This window comes from Theropithecus gelada, chromosome 9 (assembly GCF_003255815.1).
Source record: "Theropithecus gelada isolate Dixy chromosome 9, Tgel_1.0, whole genome shotgun sequence".
NCBI classification, from domain to species: domain Eukaryota; kingdom Metazoa; phylum Chordata; class Mammalia; order Primates; family Cercopithecidae; genus Theropithecus; species Theropithecus gelada.
In genome coordinates, this window is record NC_037677.1 from 54,431,488 (window position 1) to 54,456,048 (window position 24,561).

General features: G+C 41.6%; 1 pseudogene; it reads left to right on the plus strand.

Annotated features, from left to right (window-relative positions):
- Positions 1-6,595: 6,595 nt before the first annotated feature.
- LOC112631042 lies at positions 6,596-10,202 on the plus strand (annotated as a pseudogene).
- The last annotated feature ends 14,359 nt before the right edge of the window (positions 10,203-24,561 follow it).

A 24,561-nucleotide genomic window follows, 5' to 3' on the forward strand; every position in this document is an offset into this window, starting at 1 on the left:
GAATATTGGCCTGCCTTGCTAGGTTAGGGAAGTTCTCTCAGATAATATCCTGAAGAGTGTTTTCTAACTTGGCTCCATTCTTCTTGTCACTTTCCAGTACACTAATCAAACGTATATTTGGTCTTTTCACATAGTCCCATATTTCTTGGAGGCTTTGTTCATTTCTTTTCACTCTTTTTTTCTCTAATTTTGTCTTCTCATTTTATTTCATTAATTTGATCTTCAATCACTGATATCCTTTCTTTGACTTGATCAAATCGGCTATTGAAACTTGTGCATGTGTCAGAAGTTCTCGTGCCATGGTTTTCAGCTCCATCAGGTCATTTTAGGTCTCCTGTACACTGTTTATTCTAGTTAGCCAGTTAGCCATTTATCTAACCTTTTTTCAAGGTTTTTAGCTTCCTTGCAATGGGTTAGAACATGCTCCTTTAGCTCGGACAAATTTGTTATTACCAACCTTCTGAAGCCTACTTCTGTCAACTCATTAAATTCATTCTCCATCCAGTTGTGTTCCCTTGCTGGCGAGGAGCTGTGATCCTTTGAAGGAGAAGAGGCACTCTTTTTTTTGGAATTTTCAGCTTTTCTACTCTGGTTTCTCCCCATCTTTGTGGTTTTATCTATCTTTGATCTTTGATGTGACCTACAGATGGGGTTTTGGTGTGGATGTCCTTTTTGTTGATGTTGATGCTATTCCTTTCTGTTTGTTAGTTTTCCTTCTAACAGGCAGACCCCTCAGCTGCAGGTCTGTTGGAGTTTGCCGGAGGTTCACTCCAGACCCTGTTTGCCTGGGTATCACCAGAGGAGGCTACAGAACAGCAAGTATTGCTACCTGATCCTTCCTCTGGAAGTTTCATCCCAGAGGGGCACCCGCCTGTTTGAGGTGTCTGTTGGCCCCTACTGGGAGGTGTTTCCCAGCCAGGCTACATGGGGGTCAGGGACCCACTTGAGGAGGCAGTCTGTCTGTTCTTGGAGCTCAAACACCATGCTGAGAAAACCACTGCTCTCTTCAGAGCTGTCAGACAGGGACATTTAGGTCTGCAGAAGCTGCCTGTTGCCTTTTGTTCTGCTATGCCCTGCCCCAAGAGGTGGAATCTATAGAGGCAGTAGGCCTTGATGAGCTGCAGTGGGCTCTGCCCAGTCTGTGCTTCCAGGCCTCTTTCTTTACACTGTGAGCTACTCAAGCCTCAGTAACGGCAGACACCCCTCCCCCAATCCAGCTGCAGCATCGCCGGTCCATCTCAGACTGCTGCACTAGCAGTGAGCAAGGCTCTGTGGGCATGGGATCTGCCAACCCAGGTGTGGGAGGGTATCTCCTGGTCTGCCGATTGCTAAGACAGTGGGAATAGTGCAGTGTTTGGTCAGGAGTGTACCGTTTCTCCAGATACAGTCTGTCACGGCTTCCCTTGGCTAGGAAAGGGAAATCCCCCAACCCCTTGTGCTTCATGGGTGAGGCGATGCCCTGTCCTGCTTCAGCTTGCGCTCTGTGGGCTGTACCCACTGTCCAACCAGTCCTAGTGAAATGAACCAGTTACCTCAGTTGGAAATGCAGAAGTCACCTGTCTTCTGCATTGATCTTGCTGGGAGCTGCAGACTGGAGCTGTTCCTATTCAGCCATCTTCGATTCTGTTATATTTCATAAATACTGTTTGTATTTACAAGTGATGGAAATTTTTCCTGTTCCTATATGACATTTATATTTTAATGTCTCAATTCTTATCTTTATATAGGGGACAGAAACCTCTATAGCTTTTGAAGAGACACAATGAAAATGGACTCTTTGTGTATAATGTGAAGTTGGCCCTGATTATGTAACAGGAACACTTCCAATATGTCACCATTGAAAACGTTGCCATTTTAAGTGTCTAGTAAATACTTTGTGTCAAGGTAAAAAAGTTTCCTCTTTTTTTCTAGTTAGCTAAGATTGTTTTCATTATGAAAGTGTGCTGCACTTTATCAGATGAATTTTCAGCATTTTCTTTAGTCTGTTAACATCAAGGCAAGAGTGTCAAGCAAGTAGTACTGGCATCCAGAGGATGCCACTGAGCATAAGAGGCTCTAAGTTCTTCATTATTTAAGTTTGGAGAAATGCCCCAGGGACTCCACCATAGGCCCTGCAAGGAGTGGGCTGTTCAGCAGAAGTAGTTTAATAAGCCCCATTCCCTTGTCAGTAAAAGGAGGCCTGGAGAGAATTGAAGGTTGCTGACCCACCTTGGGTGACATTTGTGCTCTCACAGTGGAAATCATCCCTTCCTGTCCTCTACTTTTGGGGTATAGGAAGCGACTGTCTTAAGCCCCTCCTAATCTTTGTGAGTAGGGATTCTCAGGTTACCTCAATGTCTCTGATTAAGTCATGTAAGGCAGGGATGGGTAATCATTTCCTCTTGTAAAATTCTGACATTTGGAACCAGCAGATGGACTGATTTTATGGAGCATGGGGAGAAGAAAAGGAAGGACAAAGCTGTGAGCAGGAGTGTTTTGGGGCAATGTGGATTGCAACACCGTGGATTGAGTTTCCTAGGGGGCTATGTGAATGCCAGTATCACAGAAGCTGCCTGGGGTTCACACCCTACTCATGAGCAAGTTGCTTCCTGAAACTCAGGGACCCCGGCAACAAGACATTATGGACTGAAATGTGTACTGGTGCAAAGGTGAGGGTAAGGGACATGCAGCTAGAGGCAATCATAGAGTCTCTTTCCTGAAGAACCAGCTGCTGAAAGGAACTGTCATTTGTAATTAGTCACACAACCAGTCAGTGTGGGCTGAGAGGCAGTAGTGTACCTGCTGACATGTAGTTCCTCCTGTGAGCAGGTATTGCCCACCATTGGCACCAACAGCATTCTCTCTACCCTCTGCACATGCAAAGAAATAAGACAGTAGGCCACTGCCCAACCTTTCACTTCAAGTAGCAACAGCTTCAAGCTGAGCTACCACTCTATGGCCTGAGTGGTGAAACGACAAAACTGGAGGACAATGTCATTTGTTTGGACTGTGTTTGAAATCAACTCTAGAAAGTTTGCATTACAGGAGTCTGGGAAACAGTGTATGAAGAATTTTCAGACTATGTATTAGTTTTGGGAACAGGTTTCAAGCTTCAAGATTGCACGGATCTGAATTAGGCTCTTAATAAAACCTGCTCTTTATTAAACTAGTGATTTGCATTGATTTACTTTTTGATGTTGAGCCATCCTTGCATTCCTTGGATATACCCTACTCGGTCTGATGCTATATATGCTCATCACACATCCTATAGGGTAGGCACTATACTAGTTAAACCTATTAACCCTATTTTATAGGTGCTATTATTTTCCCCTATTTACAAATAAGAATGTCAAGGGATATAGAGGTTACAGTGATTTTCCAAATATTATGCAGCTAGTTCATGGGCTAATGAATGTAGGAAGTCAGATTCCAGAGACTGCTATTAACCATGAATACAGGGCTGAACTTTAATAGTTATTTTTTAAATTATATTTTTGCCTCTCTGCTTATAAATTAGATTTTCTAAAAGTTTCCTTCTTTTGTTCAATCCTTATCCATTCTGAATTATATGTTCAGCTAATCATCTCAGCTAAGTAGTTTTTTAGATATAAACCATTTCTGTATGAGAGTAGTCTCTTCTCTGAAGATTTTATACAACTCACCTTAAAACCATTTTGTTGATGGAGGGATGGTTGTTAATTTTTGACTTCCATTTCTGTATTTTATGATTAGTCATATATCAATTACTCTGATATATCAGTCATTCTTGGGCCAACTTAAATAATTCTAAACTTTCTTATAATATTATATATTTTACCTAATTTTCCAATGTGTTGCTATAAAATTAACTGTACATAGTGTGATTTTATAATGTCAGGACCATCTGTCCTAGTATAATAATACCTTTTCTTCCTGATTTGTTCATTGTTGTTTGTTTGTTTGTTTGAGATGGAGTCTCCCTTTGTTGTCCAGGCTGGAGTGCAGTGGCACGTACTCAGCTCACTGCAACCTCTGCCTCCCAGATTCAAGCGATTCGCCTGCCTCAGCCTCCCAAGTAGCTGAGATTACAGGCATGCACCACCACGTCCAATTAATTTTTGTATTTTTAGTAGAGATGGGGTTTTACCATGTTTCTCAGGCTGGTCTTGAACTCCTGACCTCAGGTGATCCGCCTGCCTCGGCCTCCCAAAGTGTTGGGATTACAGGCGTGAGCCACTGCTCCTGGGCTGGTTTGTTAATTCCTTATACCTTTTCTATCAATCATTGATATTGTATCAGTCAGCTAACACAACAGTAAATTTCCCTCTCAAGGGCTTACAACAGTAAACGGTTTATTTCCTGCTCTGGATCTTCCAGTTTGTTGAGCTTTGGCTGATTTCAGCTGAGTGGGCCTGGACTCAGCAGCAGTCGGCTGGACAGACTTTCAGGTGAGTTCATGACTGTTCCATATCACTTTCCAGGGATGCATACTTCCCATGATTGGGAAAGAAACACAAAGGCCATAGCAAACCTGTAAGCACTCGTTAAGCTGCTGATCCCTTCGTCTCAGCTCAGGGTCACATGGCCACACCAAACAGCAAAGGGGCTGGAGTGTTTACTCCTCACACTCTAATGGGAGCCTTTGTGAAGTCCTATGGCAAAGGGCCTGAGATGTAATTTTACAACAAGGAGGAAACAACTCAAAACTACTACAGCCATATTTGCTGAGTTTATATCTCTGACAAAGAACCAGTATTTTATTTTATTAGCACTATAGTTATTTTTAATTCAAGTTTATTAATTTAATTATATAATTTTCATTTATTCCTCCATTATACCCTCTTTTGAAGTGCATATTAATTTATCTGTCATGTAGGGTCCACACTCCTTGGAGGACTATTTCTGAGGCTTGTCATTTCTATCAGCTCTCACTCTGCTTATCCCCTACTGTATTTGATAATTGTCCCTTCATGAACTCAAATCTGCCTGGCCTCCATCTGAGACACCACTGAGGTGCCTGGGCTGTGGTATCTCCACTGCATTTAAGTCTCCACAGTGCGGGAGATCATGCCACGCTGAGACACTGGAAACACAATTTTTCATCTTGGCATAAATAGCAAAATTCAGTAATAGTCGTAAGAACAGCATAAATTCACTTCCGAGTCTATGAGAAGACAGATCTATGGGTACACATCCTTGGGGGAGAAACTCGTCCCCTCCAGAATCCAGGCTTTCTGAGGTTCCTTTGCTCCTAGGTATATTTACCTCCTGCTTACCCTCTCCCCACTCAAAACCACCCTTTCTCTAAGTCTGTAGCACAGTTAGGATCCTGACTCAATGCAAATCTGTCAGTTTCACATTCCCACCTTCCTGGGAGGTCTGCCTATTTGCTAAGCGAATGGAAAGTCCTTTGTCCTCTGGGCCTATGGGCCCCTCAGCATTGTGTCAATGGCATCAGGAGACACAGCCTTGAGAGGGATCTTATTTACCATTGAAGCACCTCTTGATGCCTGGAAGGCCCCCTGAATGGGAACCAGAGGGCCACTGGACAGGGCCTGATGACATGAGTACACAAGGATGAGGACCCTTGAGAAGCCAAAACTCCCATCACAAGGCAGAGTCACAGGGAAGTGACCCACCCCACTCACCACCTGGGAAAAACAAACCTCTCAAGCTGTTTGGTGACATGAAGTGTTTCAAAGAATGGGTGTGAGTTTGGAGGAAGGCAAGCATTAAAGCTCACATCCGGGATCTGGGCAGCTTGACTAGGCTCTGGTGACAAGAACTGGACCCTTCTGGAAACTCAGGCCTGGACGAGCACTGATGATCTGGTGTCTGCTCGAGGTCTCTACCTCTCTCCTCTCCCTCGCACCCAATCCTCCTGTGTGCCCAGCCCTGGTTTGCACCCTGGGGACAGAGATGTGAACTGAGAATAGAAAAGTGAGGTCACTGGTAAAGGGGGCACAGATGGTAGCTCCAGCCAGAGAGAAGAGGGCTGATTTGAGGACACGCTACTGGAGGATTCATTTGTTCCATAAATGTTTATTGAGCATCGACTCTGTTTCCAGGCACTCTTCTTGGTGGAGAAACAACAGCTGGGGAGCAAGACCCCTGTTCTTATGAGCTTCTCATTCTACAGGAGTGGGGTGGGTGATCAATCGATATGCAACCAAATAAACAAAACAGTCCCATGTGGAAGCTATAATTGGCAGAAAATTAGAACAGAGAATTACAACTGAGTGACTACTTAAAATTACAGGGTTAGCAAAGACCTTTCTCCTGAGATAATATTTAAGCTGAAAGCTGAGTGACAACAAATAAGCAGGCAGAGATGCAGGGAAATGTCCAGGCAGAGGGAGCAGCAGGTGCCAATGCCCACATTCAGCTGTGGATTGAAGTCATCTGCAAATACCCCTTCTCCTTGTGCCTGGCCTGGTGAGATGTCCAAACAAGACATTTGACAAAGGTTCTAAACGAGAGGAGATGAAGGATGTGACTCAGTGCTGGGGGTTTTTAGTCTCTCCACCCTGGCCCTGCAATGAACAAAATACAAATGGAAGTAGTCAATTGTACGCATGCATGTGTGTGTGTTCGTGTGTGTGTGTGTGTGTCCATGTGTTTGTCTGGTGGAAGATCTATGCATGCTTTTTCTGGAAATAAATATTTGGAGAAAGCTACCCTGAGAACCTGTGACTCTGGAGGCTCAGAGGTGCTTAGCTGTGGAGACAAATGCCTGGAAGGGAGAAGTGCAGGATGGGGTGAGGGCACTAATGTAAAGAGCTGCCTAGCACTGTGCTGGAGACCCAATGGCATCCCAGGCAGAGATGGGTGAGATGGACCCAATGGGGAGAAGGGAGATCCAGGTCCGACCTGTGTCTTTCTGAATCTCCACCTCCAGCAGGCATCTCCTCCACATGAGGGTTCGAGCACAGACTTGGGGAGGCTCCCGTTTCATCAGGACCCAAGCTACACTCAGAACAATCCCTTTAAAATGCCATTGTCTCCAAAACAAAGCTGCTTGCTGACTCTCCGGGATCCCATATTTCCACACAGGAATTAGGGATGTGTAGTTGTCCCTACAGAGGGGTGTCCCGCCTGGTTAGGGAGCTGGCCTTGGTGCAGGCCCTCCCCTGGGATGCAGGAGTCAGGGGTCTTTTTTCTTTGGGTCACCATTAGCTCGCTTGCTGTTCCGGGGGTGAACATGAATGCAGTATTGAGATTTTTGGGAAAAAAATGAGTGACAGCCACTGGGTCACTTTGTCAAGGGTTCAGAGGTTTGCAGGGCCTTCCTGGGAAGTTGGGGCTCCCAGGAAACACAGGGGCTCCTGGAATTCCAGGACCAAGGGGCCAAAAAGGAGATCGTTGGGACAATTCAGGTAAGGGGCATACCTCAGCAGGGTGGCCTGAGGGTCCCAGGTCCGGGGGAGCTGGAGGGCCGCTGGAAGTTCCCCTTCTCTTGCTTCTCCTGCTGTCTCATGGGAAGATGCTCAATTCTGCCTCCTGGCCCAGCACCGCCAGCCCTCTCAGCTTTACTTGGGGCCTGAGGGGACTCCCATAGGTGCCCAGATGCAGACATTCAAGCCATGTAGGGCCATTCCCTCGTCAGGCCCCTTAGCAGATGGGCCCTGGCTTTTCTTCAGTGGAAACAGTCCAGTGTGCACCTCCGGGGTGCCAGGGAGGAAATAGGCCCTTTAGGGGTTGGGTTTATGTCCATTGTCACAAGAGTGGCATGAAAACGTTCTGCCTCTTAGGACCCCTGGGTGACGGGGAACATCACAGCAACTTAGTTCAGAGAAAAATGGAGCAAACTCAGTAAGAACAAAAGAACAATGACAACCTACTTATTCATATTTGCCTACCAGTCTGTCAAAACAATAAACATATTAAACAGTGTATCTGGAATGAGAAATGAAAATGAATGACAAAGAAAAGTTTTCAGGCCAGACGCAGTGGCTCACACCTGTAATCCCAACACTCTGGGAGGCCAAGGCTGGCGGATCATGAGGTCAGGAGATTGAGACCACCCTGGCTAACACGGTGAAACTCCGTCTCTACTGAAAATACAAAAAATTAGGCCGGGCGCGGTGGCTCACGCCTGTAATCCCAGCACTCTGGGAGGCCAAGGCGGGCGGATCACGAGGTCAGAAGATTGAGACCATCCTGACTAACATGGTGAAACCCCGTCTCTACTAAAAATACAAAAAATTAGCTGGGCGTAGTGGCGGGCGCCTGTAGTCCCAGCTACTCGGGAGGCTGAGGCAGGAGAATGGCGTGAACCCGAGAGGCGGAGGTTGCATTGAGCCGAGATTGAGCCACTGCACTCCAGTCTGGGTGACAGAGCAGGACTCCACCTCAAAAAAAAAAAAAAAAAAAAAGAGAAAAAAGAAAAGTTTTCAGAAAGAGGAGTAATGAGTTGAGTATTTTCTTATGAATTCTTACAATATGACAATATGCAAGCTGTATGTGGAGACAGAGGTCCAGGCCTGAAGTTCCGGGTTGTGAAGGGATGCAGAGGTATAGCTGGGAAACAGGAATGTAGTCATTTTCCCCCTTTTATTTCTTTTGCTTTCTTATTTTTCTGGAATAAGCGTTCTTCTTAGTAAGCCACTTTGTTTTTTTCAAAATGCTCCACTCTCCAACTTAAGGTCTTCTCCATAAATACCTTCTCCCTGTTGCTTTGCAGTTGCTGAGGCTAAGCTGGCCAACTTAGAGAGACAGCTGCAGAGCCTGAGATCAGAACTGGACCACATGAGGAAGCGTGAGCTTTCTCTCTGCCCATAACGTGTTCTTGGCTCTCACTCTTTTCTTCAGTGCACTCTAGGTTTGGAGGAGGTGGGAGGGGAACTAACTCATGAACACTTGTCCTACACCAGGGCCTGTGCTGGGTGGCATTTTCCCATAAGATGGTTCCATTCAATCCTCTCAGCAACCTCAGTTGTGGTTGTTGAACTTGCTTTATTGACAGGTGAGGAAACCGAGGTGCAGGAAGTGTTTGTGACTCATTTCAGGTCACACAGCTGGGAAGTGGCAGGGGAGGGTTTGAATGGAGGTCTGTCCTCTCCAAAGTCTGTGCTCCTTCCTTGTTATCTACTGTGCTCTGATGTCTGTCCCTGCCTCTTCCTTATCCTGGTGCCCAAGCCTGCAGTGGGGCCCAAGACTGTCTCCCTATGTGCACCTGTGCCAAGGCAGGTTTTAGCAGATGCTTTTTCAAGGTGGGATATCCCAGGGGAGTCTGGGCTGTCTGCAGGGGTCTGGACGCCCCTTCCTAGGCTCTACAGCTGAGGTCTGCTTTCTGACCAGGCTCTGGACTGAGCTACTGGGCATAGGGTGATTTTTTCAGAGGTCTGACTTCCCAGAGAACTCAGACTACTTGCCTACTGTCCTGGGCTGGGCTCCAAATCCAGCCAGCCTCACTCACCCTTTGTGATTTTCCTTTCTTCCTTCCTTCCTTCTTTCTTTCTTTTTTTTTTTTTTTTTTTTGAGACGGAGTCCCTCTCTGTCGCCCAAGCTGTGGTGCAGTGGCTGGATCTCAGTTCACTGCGAGCTCCGCCTCCCGGGTTTACGCCATTCTCCTGCCTCAGCCTCCCGAGTAGCTGGGACTACAGGCGCCAGCCACCTCGCCCGGCTAGTTTTTTTGTATTTTTTAGTAGACACGGGGTTTCACCGAGTTAGCCAGGATGGTCTCAATCTCCTGACCTCGTGATCCGCCCATCTCGGCCTCCCAAAGTGCTGAGATTACAGGCTTGAGCCGCCGCGCTCGGCCCTCTTTCTCTCTTTCTCTCTTTCTCTCTTTCTCTCTTTCTCTCTTTCTCTCTTTCTCTCTTTCTCTCTTTCTCTCTTTCTCTCCCTCTCCCTCTCCCTCTCCCTCTCCTTCCTTCCTTCCTTCCTGGAAAATGTCTGGGAAGAAGCTCTTCGTGACCAACGGTGAGGGGATGCTTTTCTCCAAAGTGAAGAATCTATGTGCTGGGCTCCAGGTCACAGTGGCTGCCCACAAGAATGCCGAGGAGAATAAGGCCATCCAGGACGTGACCAAAGACAGTGCGTTTCTGGGGATCACAGATGAGGCCACCAAAGGCCAGTTCGTGTACGTGATGGGCGGGAGACTGACCTACAGCAACTGGAAGAAGGATGAGTCACACGACCATGGCTCAGGGGAGGACTGTGTGATTCTCCTGAAGGACAGGCTCTGGAATGACATCTCGTGCATGTCCTGCTTCCTGGCCATCTGTGAGTTTCCCACCTGAAAAGGCACGTTCCTCAGCCTCCTCCTTGGCTCCCAGCTGAAATCTCTGCTGTCCCTCCAAATTAATATGTTGAAATCCTAACTCTCAAGGTGACAGTATTAGGAGATGGGAATTTGGGGAGGTAATTAGGCCGTGAGAGCAGAGGTTAATGATTGGGATTAGTGTCCTTAGTGCCCCAGAAGAGACTTCAGAGTGCTAGTTAGCCCCCTTACACCCTATGAGGACAGGCAGAAGGTGCCACCTATGAACCAGAGAGCAGACCCTCACAAGACATCACATCTGTTGGTGTTTTGCTCTTGGACTTTCCAGCCTCCAGATCTGTAAGAAATACATATCTGTTGTTTATAAGCCCTTTAGTTTGCAGTATTTTGCTGTAGCAGCCTGAGGGGATTAAGACAGCACCAAGAACCAAAACTACACAATATTATAAAATACTAACAATGCAATCGCTGCACATAAGATCTATTCAAAATTTTTATACTATGTTATACTCCACAAATTAAAACTGATTTTTTGCCCATTTTCTAATTAGATTGTTTGTTTGTTTTTTGACTGCTAAGTTTTGAGGGTTCATTATACATACTAGATATGAGTCCTTCATTGGATATGTGATCTGTAAATATTTTCTTTCAGTCTGTAGCTTGTCTCTTCATACTCTTAACAGGGTCTTTCACTGAGCAAAATTTTCCATTTTGGTGAAGTCCAGTTTATCAATCTTCTTTTAATATATTGTGTTTTGTATCAAGTATATGGACTTTTTGCCTAGTCCAAGATTGCAAACATTTCTTCTGTTTTTTTCTAAAATTTTATAGTTTTACATTTTAATTCAAGTCTATCATCCATTTTGAGTTAATTTTTGTATAAGATGTGAACCTTGGATTGACGTCCCCCTCTCTCCTTGTCTTCCTCCCTCTGTTTCTCCCTCTATCCCTCCTTCACCTCTTTCTTTCTCTCTTTCTTTCCTTTCTTCCCTCCTTCCTTCCTTCCTTCCTTCCTTCCTCCCTCCCTCCCTCCCTCCCTCCTTCTCTCTTTCTTTCTTTCTTTCTTTCTTTCTTTCTTTCTTTCTTTCTTTCTTCCTTCCTTCCTTCCTTCCTTCCTTCCTTCCTTCCTTCCTTCCTTCCTCCCTCCCTCCCTCCCTCCCTCCTTCTCTCTTTCTTTCTTTCTTTCTTTCTTTCTTTCTTTCTTTCTTTCTTTCTTTCTTTCTTTCTTTCTTTCTTCCTTCCTTCCTTCCTTCCTTCCTTCCTTCCTTCCTTCCTTCCTTCCTTCCTTTCTTTTTCTTTCTCTTCCTTTTTTTTGGCAGAGTCTCACTCTGTTGCCCACACCCAGGTTGGAGTGCAGTGATGCAGTCTTAGCTCATTGCAACCTCTGCCTCCTGGGTTGAAGTCATTCTCATGCCTCAGCCTCCCAAGTAGCTGGGATTACAGGCACGCACCACCATGCCCGGCTAATTTTTGTATTTTGTAGTAGAGACAGGGTTTTCTTGGCCAGGCTAGCCTCAAACTTCTGTCCTCAAGTGATTTACCCACCTCGGCTTCCCAAAGTGCTAACATTACAGGCACTAGCCACCACACCGGGCCCCCTTCCTTCTTTCCTCCCTTCCTCCTTCCCTCCCTCCCTCCCTCCCTCCCTTCCTTCCTTTCTTTTTATTCCTATGGATGTCCAATCACTTTAGCACCATTTGTTGAAAAGGTTGTCTTCCCTCCATTGCGTTGCTTTTGCTGTTTTGTTAAAAATGTTGGACATATTTTTGTGGGTCTGTTTCTGGGTTCTCCATTCTGTCATAGTGATATAAGTGTCCATCTTGCAGCCAATATCACACAGTCTTTTTTTTCCCATCTCTCTAATAAAAGATTACTGGAACCGTCTCTCAGTGAGGTGGAGAACTTGATTTCAGGGAAACTGGTGTTCTATTCAGAGTACAAGGAAATATGTTACAGTTCTTAGCACCCTTCCTTTGTTTAATCTATACTCCTCAATCTTTGTCCAGTGTACCTTCACACAGGGGATATGGAGGTTGAGGAGAGTTTGTTTTTTTCACTGAACATGGGACAGTTTTTGGTCTTTTTGTATTCTTTTGTATAATTTTGATACATTTTTGTGGTTGTATGATATCTGTAATGTATTTTTATTTGGTTTTTAACATTATTTTAATTGACAAAAATTGTATGTATTTATCTTGTTTGACATGTTGTTTTGAAATATATCTACATTGTGGAATGGCTAAACAGAGTTAACTGCTACAGGTATTACCCACATACCCATCAGTCTTTTCTGGTGAGCATACTTACAATCTAGTCTCTTAGCAATTTTCAGGAATACAATACATTCTTATTCTTGTAGTCACCATGTTGTACAATACAACACACTCTGGATTGCTGTAGCTCTATAATAAATCTTAAAATTGGGTGGATTAATTCTCCTTACTTTATTAATCATTTTGAAGATTGCTTTAGTTATTGTAGTTCTCTTGCCTTTCCATATACTTTTTAGAATAATCTTGTCAATACCTACAATCATGTTTGGATTTTGATAGCAATTGTATTGAACTTGTATAACAACTTGAGGAAATTAACATATTTACTGTGTTTGTTTACAATCCATGAATACATTATGTCTCTCCATTTATTTCAGTCTTTGATTTCCTGCATCAGCACTTTCTAGTTTTCAGCATACATGCCCCTGTTTTGTTGTTACGCCTAGATACTTCATTTTTAAAGTGATTGTAAATGGTATCTTATTTTTATTTTGTTGTTCATGTGTTCATCACTACTAAATAGAAATACAAGTCATATTATTTTATTTGTTATTTATTTATTTATTTTTAAAAGACTTTACTTTTTAAAACAAGTACAGGTTCATGACAAAATTAAGTGAGAAGTGCAGAGATTTCCCATATATCCTCTGCCCTACATGTGCATAACCTCCCTCATTATCAACATCCCCCACCAGATTAGTACATTTGGTACAACTGATGAACTTGCATGAACACATCATTATCACTCAGCTTCCATAGTTTACATTAGTGTTCACTCTTGGTGTTGTACATTTCTATGTGTTTGACCATCATATAATGACCAGTGTCCACCATTATAGTATCACATGGAAGAGTTTCACTGCACTAAAAATCTTCTGTGCTCTGCCTCTTCCCCGCTCACTCTCCTGTAATGCCTGGCAATCACAGATCTTTTTTATTATCTTCACAGTTTTGCCTTTTCCTGACTGTCACAGTTGGAATCATACAGTGTGTAGTCTGTTCAGATTGGCTTCCTTCACTTGATAATAGGCATTTAAGTTTTCCTCCATTTATTTTTATGGCTGAATAGCTGATATCTCCTTAGCACTGAATAACCTCCTCTTGTCTGGATGTACTATGGTTTATTTATTTATCCATATACCTACTGAAGGACATCTTGGTTGCTTCCAAGTTTTGGGAAGTATGAATAAAGCTGCTATAAAAATTTGTGTGCAGGTTTTTAGGTGGGCATAAGCTTTCAGCTCCTTTGGATAAATACCAAGGAGTGTGATTGCTGGATCATATGTCAGGAATGTGTTTAGTTTTATGAGAAACTACCAAATCATCTTCCAAAGTGGCTGTGCCACATTACATTCCCATGATCAATGAATGAGTTTCTGTTGCTCTACATCCTTGGCAGCATTTGGTATTGTCAATGTTCCAAATTTTGGCAATTCTAATAAGTATGTAGGGGTATCTCATTATTTCGGTTTGCATTTTCTTGATGACATATGATATGGAGCATCTTTTCATATGCTTATATACCATCTGTATATCGTCTTTGGTAAGTTGTCTGTCAAGGACTTTGGTCCATATTTTAATCAAGTCATGTTCTTATTGTTGAGTTGTAAGAGTTATTTGTATACAACATTTCTTTGTCAGATATGTATTTTGCAAATATATTTTCTCCAAGTCTCAGTTTTGTTTTCTCATTCTCTTGAAATATATTTTGCAAAGCAGACATGTTTTCATTGTAATAAAGTCCAGCTTATCTATTCTTTCTTTCACAGATCATGCCTCAGGGTTGCTTCTTAAAAGTGACTGCCAAATCCAAGGTCATTTACATCTTCTCTGTTATCTTCTAGGAGTTTTCCAGTTTTGTGTTTTACATTTAGGTCTATGATTCATTTTGAGTTCATTTTTGTGAAAGGTGTAAGTTCTGTGTCTAGACTGACTCTTTCTTTTTGGCATGTAGATGTGCAGTTGTTGTAGCAATATTTGTTGAAAAGACTATTGTTCTTTCTTCTGTTGCCTTTGCTTCTTTCTCAAAGGTCAGTTTACTATATCAATGCAGTTCTATTTCTAGGCTTTTTATCCTATTCTATTGATCTTTTTGTCACCAATACACTATCTCGATTACTGTACCTGTGTAGCAAGTGTTGAAGTCAGGTAGTGTCAGTCCTCCAACTTTACTCTTCTTCAATATTGTGTTGGCTATTCTGTGTCTTTTGCCTCTCCACATACACTTTAGAATCAGCTTATCGACACCTAAAAAATAATTTTCTGTAATTTAACTTGAAATTTTATTAAATCTATAAGTCAATCTGGAAATAATCGGCATCTTAACAATATTAAGTCTTTCTATCTTTGAACACGGAATAGCTCTCCATTTATTGAGTTCTTCTTTGATTCCTTTTATCAGAGTTTTGTGGTTTTCCTTATGTAGGTCTTATACATATTTTGTTAGATGTATGCCTTAGTATTTTATTTTGGGGGTAGTAATGTAAATGGTATTGTGTTTTTAATTTCAAATTTTACTTGTTCATTGCTGGCATATAGAAAAGTGATTGATTTTTTTGCATTAAATTTGTATCCTGTAACCCTGCCATAACTGTTCAGTAATTCTAGTTTTTTCTTGGTTGTCTTAGATTTTTTACACAACTCGTTATGCTATGTGTGAACAAAGACATTGTTTTTTCTTCCATCCCAATGTATATACCTCTTATTTCCATTTTTTGTCTTATTGCATTAGCTAAGACTTTCAGTAACATGTTGAAAGCTACTTGTAAGTAGGGACAAACTTGCCTTTTTCATAATCTTAGTGGTAAAACTTTGGGTTTCTCACTATTAACTATTAGCTGAAGGTTTTTTAATAGACTTTTTTATTAGTAGTAAACCCTATTCATAGTTTACTGAGAGTTTTGGGTTTTGTCAAATACTTGCTCTGTATCTACTGATATGATCATGTGATTTTCCTTCTTTCACATGTTGATGTGATGGGTTGCATTAATTGATTTTCCAATTTTGAAACAGCCTTACAGGCCTGAGACCAATATTAATGGAAGGTGGCTATATCGGTGGGAAACACTGAGCCTTCTGACCTCAAGCCTTTCTTGTTGCTTTCATCCTGTCTGGCCCCTGGAGGCTGTGTGCTACTGGATAAACAAGTATGCCACTCTGATGCTCTTTCCCTTATATAGAATTCTTAAGATTTACTCACTGTCTTTTGTTTTCAACAAAAGTAAAAGATTTGAACAAAAGTTTGATTATGATATATCTAGGTGTGGATTTCTTTGAGTTTATCCTACTTGAAATTTGTTGAGTTTCTTGGATGTATAGATTAATGACTGATTACAGTTTAAAATATGGACAAGGGTTGGTGAGAGTATACAGCAACTGGAAATGTCAAATACTGCTGATAGAAGTAGAAATTGTTGGAGTTTGAAAAATGGTTTGACAGAATATACTTTATTTTATTTTATTTTTTCTTTTTTTTAAATTATACTTTAAGTTCTAGAGTACACGTGCACAACATGCAGGTTTGTTACATATGTATACATGTGCCGTGTTGGTTTGCTGCACCGATTAACTCATCATTTACATTAGGTATTTCTCCTAACGCTATCCCTCCCCCATCAACCCACCCCACGACAGGCCCTAGTGTGTGATGTTCCCCGCCCTGTGTCCATGTGTTCTCATTGTTCAGTTCCCCCCTATGAGTGAGAACAGGCGGTGTTCAGTTTTCTGTCCTTGCAATAGTTTGCTCAGAATGATGGTTTCCAGCTTCATCCATGTCACTACAAAGGACATGAACTCATCCTTATTTATGGCTGCATAGTATTCCGTGGTGTATATGTGCCACATTTTCTTAATGTAGTCTATCATTGGTGGACATTTGGGTTGGTTCCAAGTCTTTGCTATTGTGAATAGCGCCGCAATAAACATACGTGTGCACAAGTCTTTATAGTAGCATGATTTATAATCTTTTGGGTATACACCCAGTAATGGGATTGCTGGGTCAAATGGTATTTCTAGTTCTAGATCCCTGAGGAATCGCCACACTGTCTTCCACAATGGTTGAACTAGTTTACACTCCCACCAACAGTGTAAAAGCATTCCTATTTCTCCACATCCTCTCCAGTACCTATTGTTTCCTGACTTTTTAATGATCGCCATTCAAACTGGTGTGAGATGGTATCTCATTGTGGTTTTGATTTTCATTTCTCTGATGACCACTGATGATAGGCATTTTTTATGTGTCTGTTGGCTGCATAAATGTCTTCTTTTGAAAAGTGTCTGTTCGTATCCTTTGCCCACTTTTTGATGGGGTTGTTTCATTTTTTTTTTCTTGTAAACTTGTTTAAGTTCTTTGTTGATTCTGGATACCAGCCCTTTGTCAGATGGGTAGATTGCAAAAATTTTCTCCCATTCTGGAGGTTGCCTGTTTGCTCTGATGATAGTTTCTTTTGCCATGCAGAAGCTTTTTAGTTTAATTAGATCCCATTTGTCTATTTTGGTTTTTGTTGCCATTGCTTTTGGTGTTTTAGTCATGAAGTCTTTGTCCATGCCTATGTCCTGAATGGTATTGCCTAGGATTTCTTCTAGGGTTGTTATAGTGTTAAATCTTACATTAAGTCTTTAATCCATCTTGAGTTAATGTTTGTATATGGTGTAAGGAAGGGATCCAGTTTCAGCTTTCTACATATGGCTAGCCAGTTTTCCCAGCACCATGTATTAAATAGGGAATCCTTTCTCCATTGCTTGTTTTTGTCAGGTTTGTCAAAGATCAGATGGTTGTAGATGTGTGGTGTTATTTCTGAGGTCATTGTTCTGCTCCATTGGTCTATATCCCTGTTTTGGTACCAGTACCATGCTGTTTTGGTTACTGTAGCCTTCTTGTGTAGTTTGAAGTCAGGTAGCCTGATGCCTCCAGCTTTGTTCTTTTTGCTTAGGATTGTCTTGGCAATGTGGGCTCTTTTTTGATTCCATATGAACTTAAAGTAGTTTTCTCCAATTCCGTGAAGAAAGTCATTGGTAACTTGATGGGGATGGCATTGAATCTATAAATTACCTTGGGTAGTATGGACATTTTCACAATATAAATTCTTCCTATCCATGAGCATGGAATATTCTTCCATTTGTTTGTGTCCTCTTTTATTTCATTGAGTAGTGGTTTGTAGTTCTCCTTGAAGAGGTCCTTCACATCCCTTGTTAGTTGGATTTCTAGGTATTTTATTCTCTTTGTAGTAATTGTGAATGGGAATTCACTCATGATTTGGCTCTCTGTTTGTCTGTTATTGATGTCTAAGAATGGTTATGATTTTTGCACATCGATTTTGTATCCCGAGACTTCGCTGAAGGTGCTTAGCAGCTTAAGGAGATTTTGGGCTGAGACGATGGGGTTTTCTAAATATACAATCATGTCATGTGCAAACAGGGACGATTTGACTTCCTCTTTTCCTAATTGAATACCCTTTATTTCTTTCTCTTGCCTGATTGCCCTGGCCAGAACTTCCAACACTATGTTGAATAGGAGTGGTGAGAGAGGGCATCCCTGTCTTGTGCCAGTTTTCAAAGGGAATGCTTCCAGTTTTTGCCCATTCAGTATGATATTGGCTGTGGGTTTGTCATAAACAGCTTATTATTTTGAGACACATTCCATCAATACCTAGTTTATTGAGAGTTTTTAACTTGAAGGCTGTTGAATTTTGTCAAAGGCCTTTTCTGCATCTATTGAGACAATCATGTGGTTTTTGTCATTAGTTCTGTTTATGTGATGGATTATGTTTATTGATTTGTGTATGTTAAGCCAGTCTTGCATCCCAGGGATGAAGTCGATTTGATCATGATGGATAAGCTTTTTTATGTGCTGCTGGATTCGGTTTGCCAGTATTTTATTGAGGATTTTCACATTGATGTTCATCACGGATATTGGTCTAAAATTCTCTTTTTTTGTTGTGTCTCTGCCAGGCTTTGGTATCAGGATGATGCTGGCCTCATAAAATGAGTTAGGGAGGATTCCCTCTTTTTCTATTGATTGGATAGTTTCAGAAGGAACGGTACCAGCTCCTCTTTGTACTTCTGGTAGAATTCGGCTGTGAATCTGTCTGGTCTTGGACTTTTTTTGGTTGGTAGGCTATTAATTATTGCCTCAATTTCAGAACTTGTTACTGGTCTATTCAGGGATTCAACTTCTTCCTGGTTTAGTCTTGGAAAGGGTGTGTGTGTCCAGGAATTTATCCATTTCTTCTAGATTTTCTAGCTTATTTGCGTAGAGGTGTTTATAGTATTTTCAGATGGTAGTTTGTATTTCTGTGGGATCGGTGGTGATATCTCCTTTATCATTTTTTTATTGCATCTATTTGATTCTTCTCTCTTTTCTTCTTTACTAGTCTTGCTAGCGGTCTATCTATTTTGTTGATCTTTTCAAAAAACAGCTCCTGGATTCATTGATTTTTTTGAAGGGTTTTTGTGTCTCTATCTCCTTCAGTTCTGCTCTGATCTTAGCTATTTCTTGCCTTCTGCTAGCTTTTGAATTTGTTTGCTTTTGCTTCTCCAGTTCTTTTAATTGTGATGTTAGGGTGTCAATTTTAGATCTTTCCTGCTTTCTCTTATGGGCATTTAGTGCTATAAATTTCCCTCCACACACTGCTTTAAATGTGTCCCAGAGATTGTGGTTCATTGTGTCTTTGTTCTCATTGGTTTCCAAGAACATCTTTATTTCTGCCCTCATGGAAACGGTTGTTCAGTTTCCATGTAGTTGTGCGGTTTTGAGTGAGTTTATTAATCCTGAGTTCTAATTTGATTGCACTGTGGTCTGAGAGACAGTTTGTTGTGATTTCTGTTCTTTTACATTTGCTGAGGAGTGCTTTACTTCCAACTATGTGATCAATTTTGGAATAAGTGTGATGTGGTGCTGAGAACAATGTATACGCTGTTGATTTGGGGTGGAGAGTTCTGTAGATGTCTATTAGGTCTACTTGGTGTAGAGCTGAGTTCAAGTCCTGGATATCCTTGTTAACCTTCTGTCTCATTGATCTGTTTAACATTGACAGTGGAGTGTTAAAGGCTCCCATTATCATTTTTGGGAGTCTAAGTCTCTTTTTAGGTCTTTCAGCGCTTCCTTTATGAATCTGGGTGCTCCTTTATTGGGTGCATATATATTTAGGATAGTTAGCTCTTCTTGTTGAATTGATCCCTTTACCATTATGTAATGGCCTTCTTTGTCTCTTTTGATCTTTGTTGGTTTAAAGTCTGTTTTATCAGAGACTAGGTTTGCAACCCTTGCTTTTTTTTTTTTTTTTGCTTTCCATTGGTTTGGTAGATCTTCCTCCATCCCTTTGTTTTGAGTCTTGTGCATCTCTGCACATGAGATGGGTCTCCTGAATACAGCACACAGATGTGTCTTAACTCTTTACCCAAATTGACAGTCTGTGTCTTTTAATTGGGGCAGTTAACCTATTTACATTTAAGATTAATATTGTTATTTGTGAATTTGATCCTGTCATTATGATGTTAGCTGGCTATTTTGCCTGTTAGTTGATGCAGTTTCTTCCTAGCATCAATGGTCTTTACAATTTGGCATGTTTTTGCAGTGGCTGGTACTGGTTGTTCTTTTCCATTTTTAGTGCTTCCTTCAGGAGCTCTTGTAAGGCAGCCTGGTGGTGACAAAATCTCTCAGCATTTACTTGTCTGTAAAGGATTTTATTTCTCCTTCACTTATGAAGTTTGGCTGGATATGAAATTCTGGGTTGGAAATTCTTTTCTTTAAGAATGTTGAATATTGGCCCCCACTCTCTTCTGGCTTGTAGGGTTTCTGCTGAGCAATCCACTGTTAGTCTGATGGGCTTCCCTTTATGGTAAACCGACCTTTCTCTCTGGCTGCCCTTAACATTTTTTCCTTCATTTCAACCTTGGTGAATCCGACAATTATGTGTCTTGGGGTTGCTCTTCTCAAGGAATATCTTTGTGGTGTTCTCTGTATTTCCTGAATTTGACTGTTGGCCTGCCTTGTTAGGTTAGGGAAGTTCTCGTGGATAATATCCTGAAGAGTGTTTTCTAACTTGGTTCCATTCTCCTTGTCACTTTCTGGTATACTAATCAAATGTATATTTGGTCTTTTCACATAGTCCCATATTTCTTGGAGGCTTTGTTCGTTTCTTTTCACTCTTTTTTCTCTAATCTTGTCTTCTCACTTCATTTCATTAATTTGATCTTCAATCACTGATACCCGTTCTTCCACTTGATCAAATCAACTACTGAAGCTTGTGCATGAGTCATGTAGTTCTCATGCCATCGTTTTCAGCTCCATCAGGTCATTTAAGGTCTTCTCTATACTGTTTATTCTAGTTAGCCATTCGTCTACTCTTTTTTCAAGATTTTAGCTTCCTTGTGATGGGTTCGAACATCCTCCTTTAGCTCAGAGAAGTTTGCTATTACCGACTTTCTGAAGCCTACTTCTGTCAACTTGTTAAAGTCATTCTTTGTCATGCTTTGTTCCATTGCTGGCGAGGAGCTGAGATCCTTTGGAGGAGAAGGGGTGCTCTGATTTTTAGAATTTTCAGCTTTTCTGCTCTGGTTTCTCCCCATCTTTGTGGTTTTATCTGCCTTTGGTCTTTGATGATGGTGACCTACAGATGGCGTTTTGGTGTGGATGTTCTTTTTGTTGATGTTGATGCTATTCCTTTCTGTTTGTTAGTTTTCCTTCTAACAGTCAGGTCCCTCAGCTGCAGGTCTGTTGGAATTTGCTGGAGGTCCACTCCAGACCCTGTTTGCCTGGGTTTCACCAGTGGCGGCTGCAGAACAGCAAATATTGCAGAATGGCAAATATTGCTGCCTGATCTTTCCTCTGGAAGCTTCATCTCAGAGGGGCACCTGGCTGTATGAGGTGTTGGTTGGCCCCTACTTGGAGGTGTCTCCAAGTTAGGCTACATGGTGGTCAGGGACCCACTTGAGGAAGTGGTCTGTCCATTCTCAGAGCTCAAATACCATGCTGGGAGAACCACTGCTCTCTTCAGAGCTGTCAGACAGGGACGTTTAAGTTTGCAGAAGTTTCTGCTGCCTTTTGTTCAGCTGTGTCCTGCACCCAGACAGAGGCAGGTGGTCCTCCTTGAACTGCGGTGGGCTCCACCCAGTTCAAGCTTCCTGGCTGCTTTCTTTACCTACTCAAGCCTCAGCAATGGCAGACACCCTCCTGCAGCCAGGCCTGCCTCCTCGCAGTTCAATCTGGGACTAGCAGTGAGCAAGGCTCCATGGGCGTGGGACCCGCTGAGCCAGGCGTGGGATATAATCTCCTGGTGTGTCATTTGCTAAGACCATTGGAAAAGCACAGTGTTTAGGAGGCAGTTTCTCGATTTTCCCAGTACAGTCTGTCACAGCTTCCCTTGGCTAAGAAAGGGAAATCCCCCAACCCCTTGCACTTCCCGGGTGAGGCAATGCCCCGCTCTGCTTTGGCTCGCCCTCCATGGACTGCACTCACTTTCCAACCAGTCCCAATGAGATGAACCAGGTACTCAGTTGGAAATGCAGAAATCACCCATATTCTGTGTCAGTTACGCTGGGAGCTGCAGACTGGAGCTGTTCCTATTCAGCCATTTTGGAACCCCATCCAGAATATACTTTAATACTTTAATATTTTAACATATGAAAACCTCATAACCTGACAGATTTATGTACAAGAATGTTCACACCAGCATTACACATACTAAGTTGAAACTGGAAATAATCACTGTCTGTCAACACGACAGTAAGGAATCAGTTGTCATATATTCAATCAGTAGAAGATTGGTCAGCAATGAACACACTGTTGCTATGTGCAACAACATAGATCAATCTCACACATACAATGGCAATCCAAAGTAGCCAGACCCCAAAATTCCCTAGTGTATGAGTATGTCCTTTATATAAATTTCAAGAACAGGGAAACTAATCAATGGCAACAGTGGTTAGAATAATGAGTTCCTATAGGGAGGAGAGAGGGCATAGAAACTGACCACACAAGACCACACCACTCTGTGGTGCTGGCAAAGTTTTCTTTTTGACTGGTTGGTAGTTTTATCGGTTTTAATTTATGACAACTCACTGTGATGTAAACTTCTCTCTTATCCTTTTTGTTTATTATGGTGCACAAGTTTTTCCAAAAAGTTAAAAAGATAGTGAAGAATACATTACCAAAATTAAAAACAAGTAACCCCCAAGAAAAGAGTATAGTTATAATTAGGTCTATATGTGTTCATCTGAAAAGATGCCTGAGGGATGTAAGGGAAATTACCAATTGCAGAATTTGAATAGATGTCTGGATGTCTGAGGTATGTAACACTAGTTGTAGAAAAGTATCTGCAGTATGATCTTATTTGTGCAAAGTAAGAGAGAGAGAGAATTTCTGAGCCTATTTCTTTGGAGCCAAACCCAAAATTAGTCAAAAGAAACTTTAAAAATCAGAGCAGAAATAAACAAAAAACAGACTAGAGACCAATAAAATAAAAAGTTGGTGAGGTTTTGGTTTGTTTGTTTGTTTGTTTTTGTATTTTTCTAGGGAAAGCATCTTGCTCTGTCACCCAGGATGGAGTGCAGTGCCTCTGTCGTGGCTCACTGCAGCCTCCAGCTCGTGAGCTCCAGAGATCCTCATTCTTCTGAGCAGCTGGGAATACAAGCATGTGCCACCACACCCAGTTAAGGTATTTTTTTCTTTCCTTTTTAAAAGATGTAGTATATTTTTGTTGCCCAGGATGGTCTCAAACTCCTGGCCTCAACTGATCCTCCTGCCTTGGCCTCAGTGCTAGGATTACAGGCATGAGCCATTATACCTGGCTGAAACATTGGTATTGTGAACAAAACAAAATTGACAAACCATTAGCTAGACTAACTAAAAAAATAAGAGAGAAGACTGAGATAAGTAAAAATTAGAAACAAAAAAAGGAGACTTACAATTGATGCCACAAACAATCATTAAACATTATTATTAACAACTTATGTCAACAAATGGGAAAATCTAGGGGAAATGGATGAATTCCTGGACACATGCAACCTACCAAGACTGAACCAGGAAGAAATAGAAAGCCTGAACATACCGATCACTAGTAACAATATTGAATCAAAAATAAAAAGTTTACCATCAAAGAAAAGTCCATGATTGGATGCCTTCACTGCTAAATTCTGCCAAAGTTTTAAAGAACGAAAAAGACCAATTCTTTTCAAGCTATTCCAAAAAATTGAAGAGGGGGAAATTCTTCCAATCACATTTTATGGGGCTAGCATTATCCTGATATCCTGACAGCAAAACCAGACATAAACACAACAACAACAAGAACAGTACAGGCTAACATCTCTGATGAACAGAGAAACAAAAATCCTCAACAAATACTAGCAAACAGAATCCAGCAGCACATCCAAAATATAATCACCATGATCAAATGGGATTCATCTCAGGGATGCAAGGATGGTTCAACATATATAAATCAATAAGTGTGATACATTACATCAGTGGAACGAAGAAGAAAACATATGATCATCTCAATAGATGCAAAAAAAAATTTGACAAAATTTAACATCCCTTCATCATAAAAATGCTCAACAAATTAGGTGTACAAATCAAGTACCTCAACACAGTAAAGGTCATATACAAAAAATCCACAGCCACCATCATATTGAATGGAGAAAATTAGAAAGCTTTTCCGCTAATAATTTGAGCATGACAAGGATGCCCAGTTTCACCAGTCTTTTTTTTTTTGAGATGGAGTCTCTCTCTGTATCCCAGGCATGATGTGTTTCTCTGGGGTTTGGAAGACTCAAAATGCTCAGGGTAGAGAGGTGAGAGAGCTGTGTTGATGAAAATTAAAATATGTCATTTCTAGGTAATAGAAAGATTTACTGTGTTATTCTTTTAAAGAATGCAGTGACATTTATTAGATGTGCCAATGTAATATAGATATGTGTGTAAATATACAGCACACAATATATGTGTGTGTGTGTATATATATATATATATATAATACATACACACATATTTGCTTAGTTTGCTGGCTGCATCAAGGAAGAGAAGTGTCAACTTCCATTCCCTTAATGTGGCTGAGCTGCCCCTTAGATTCTGACAGTAGAAGTGATTTTGAAATATATCCATAATTAGTA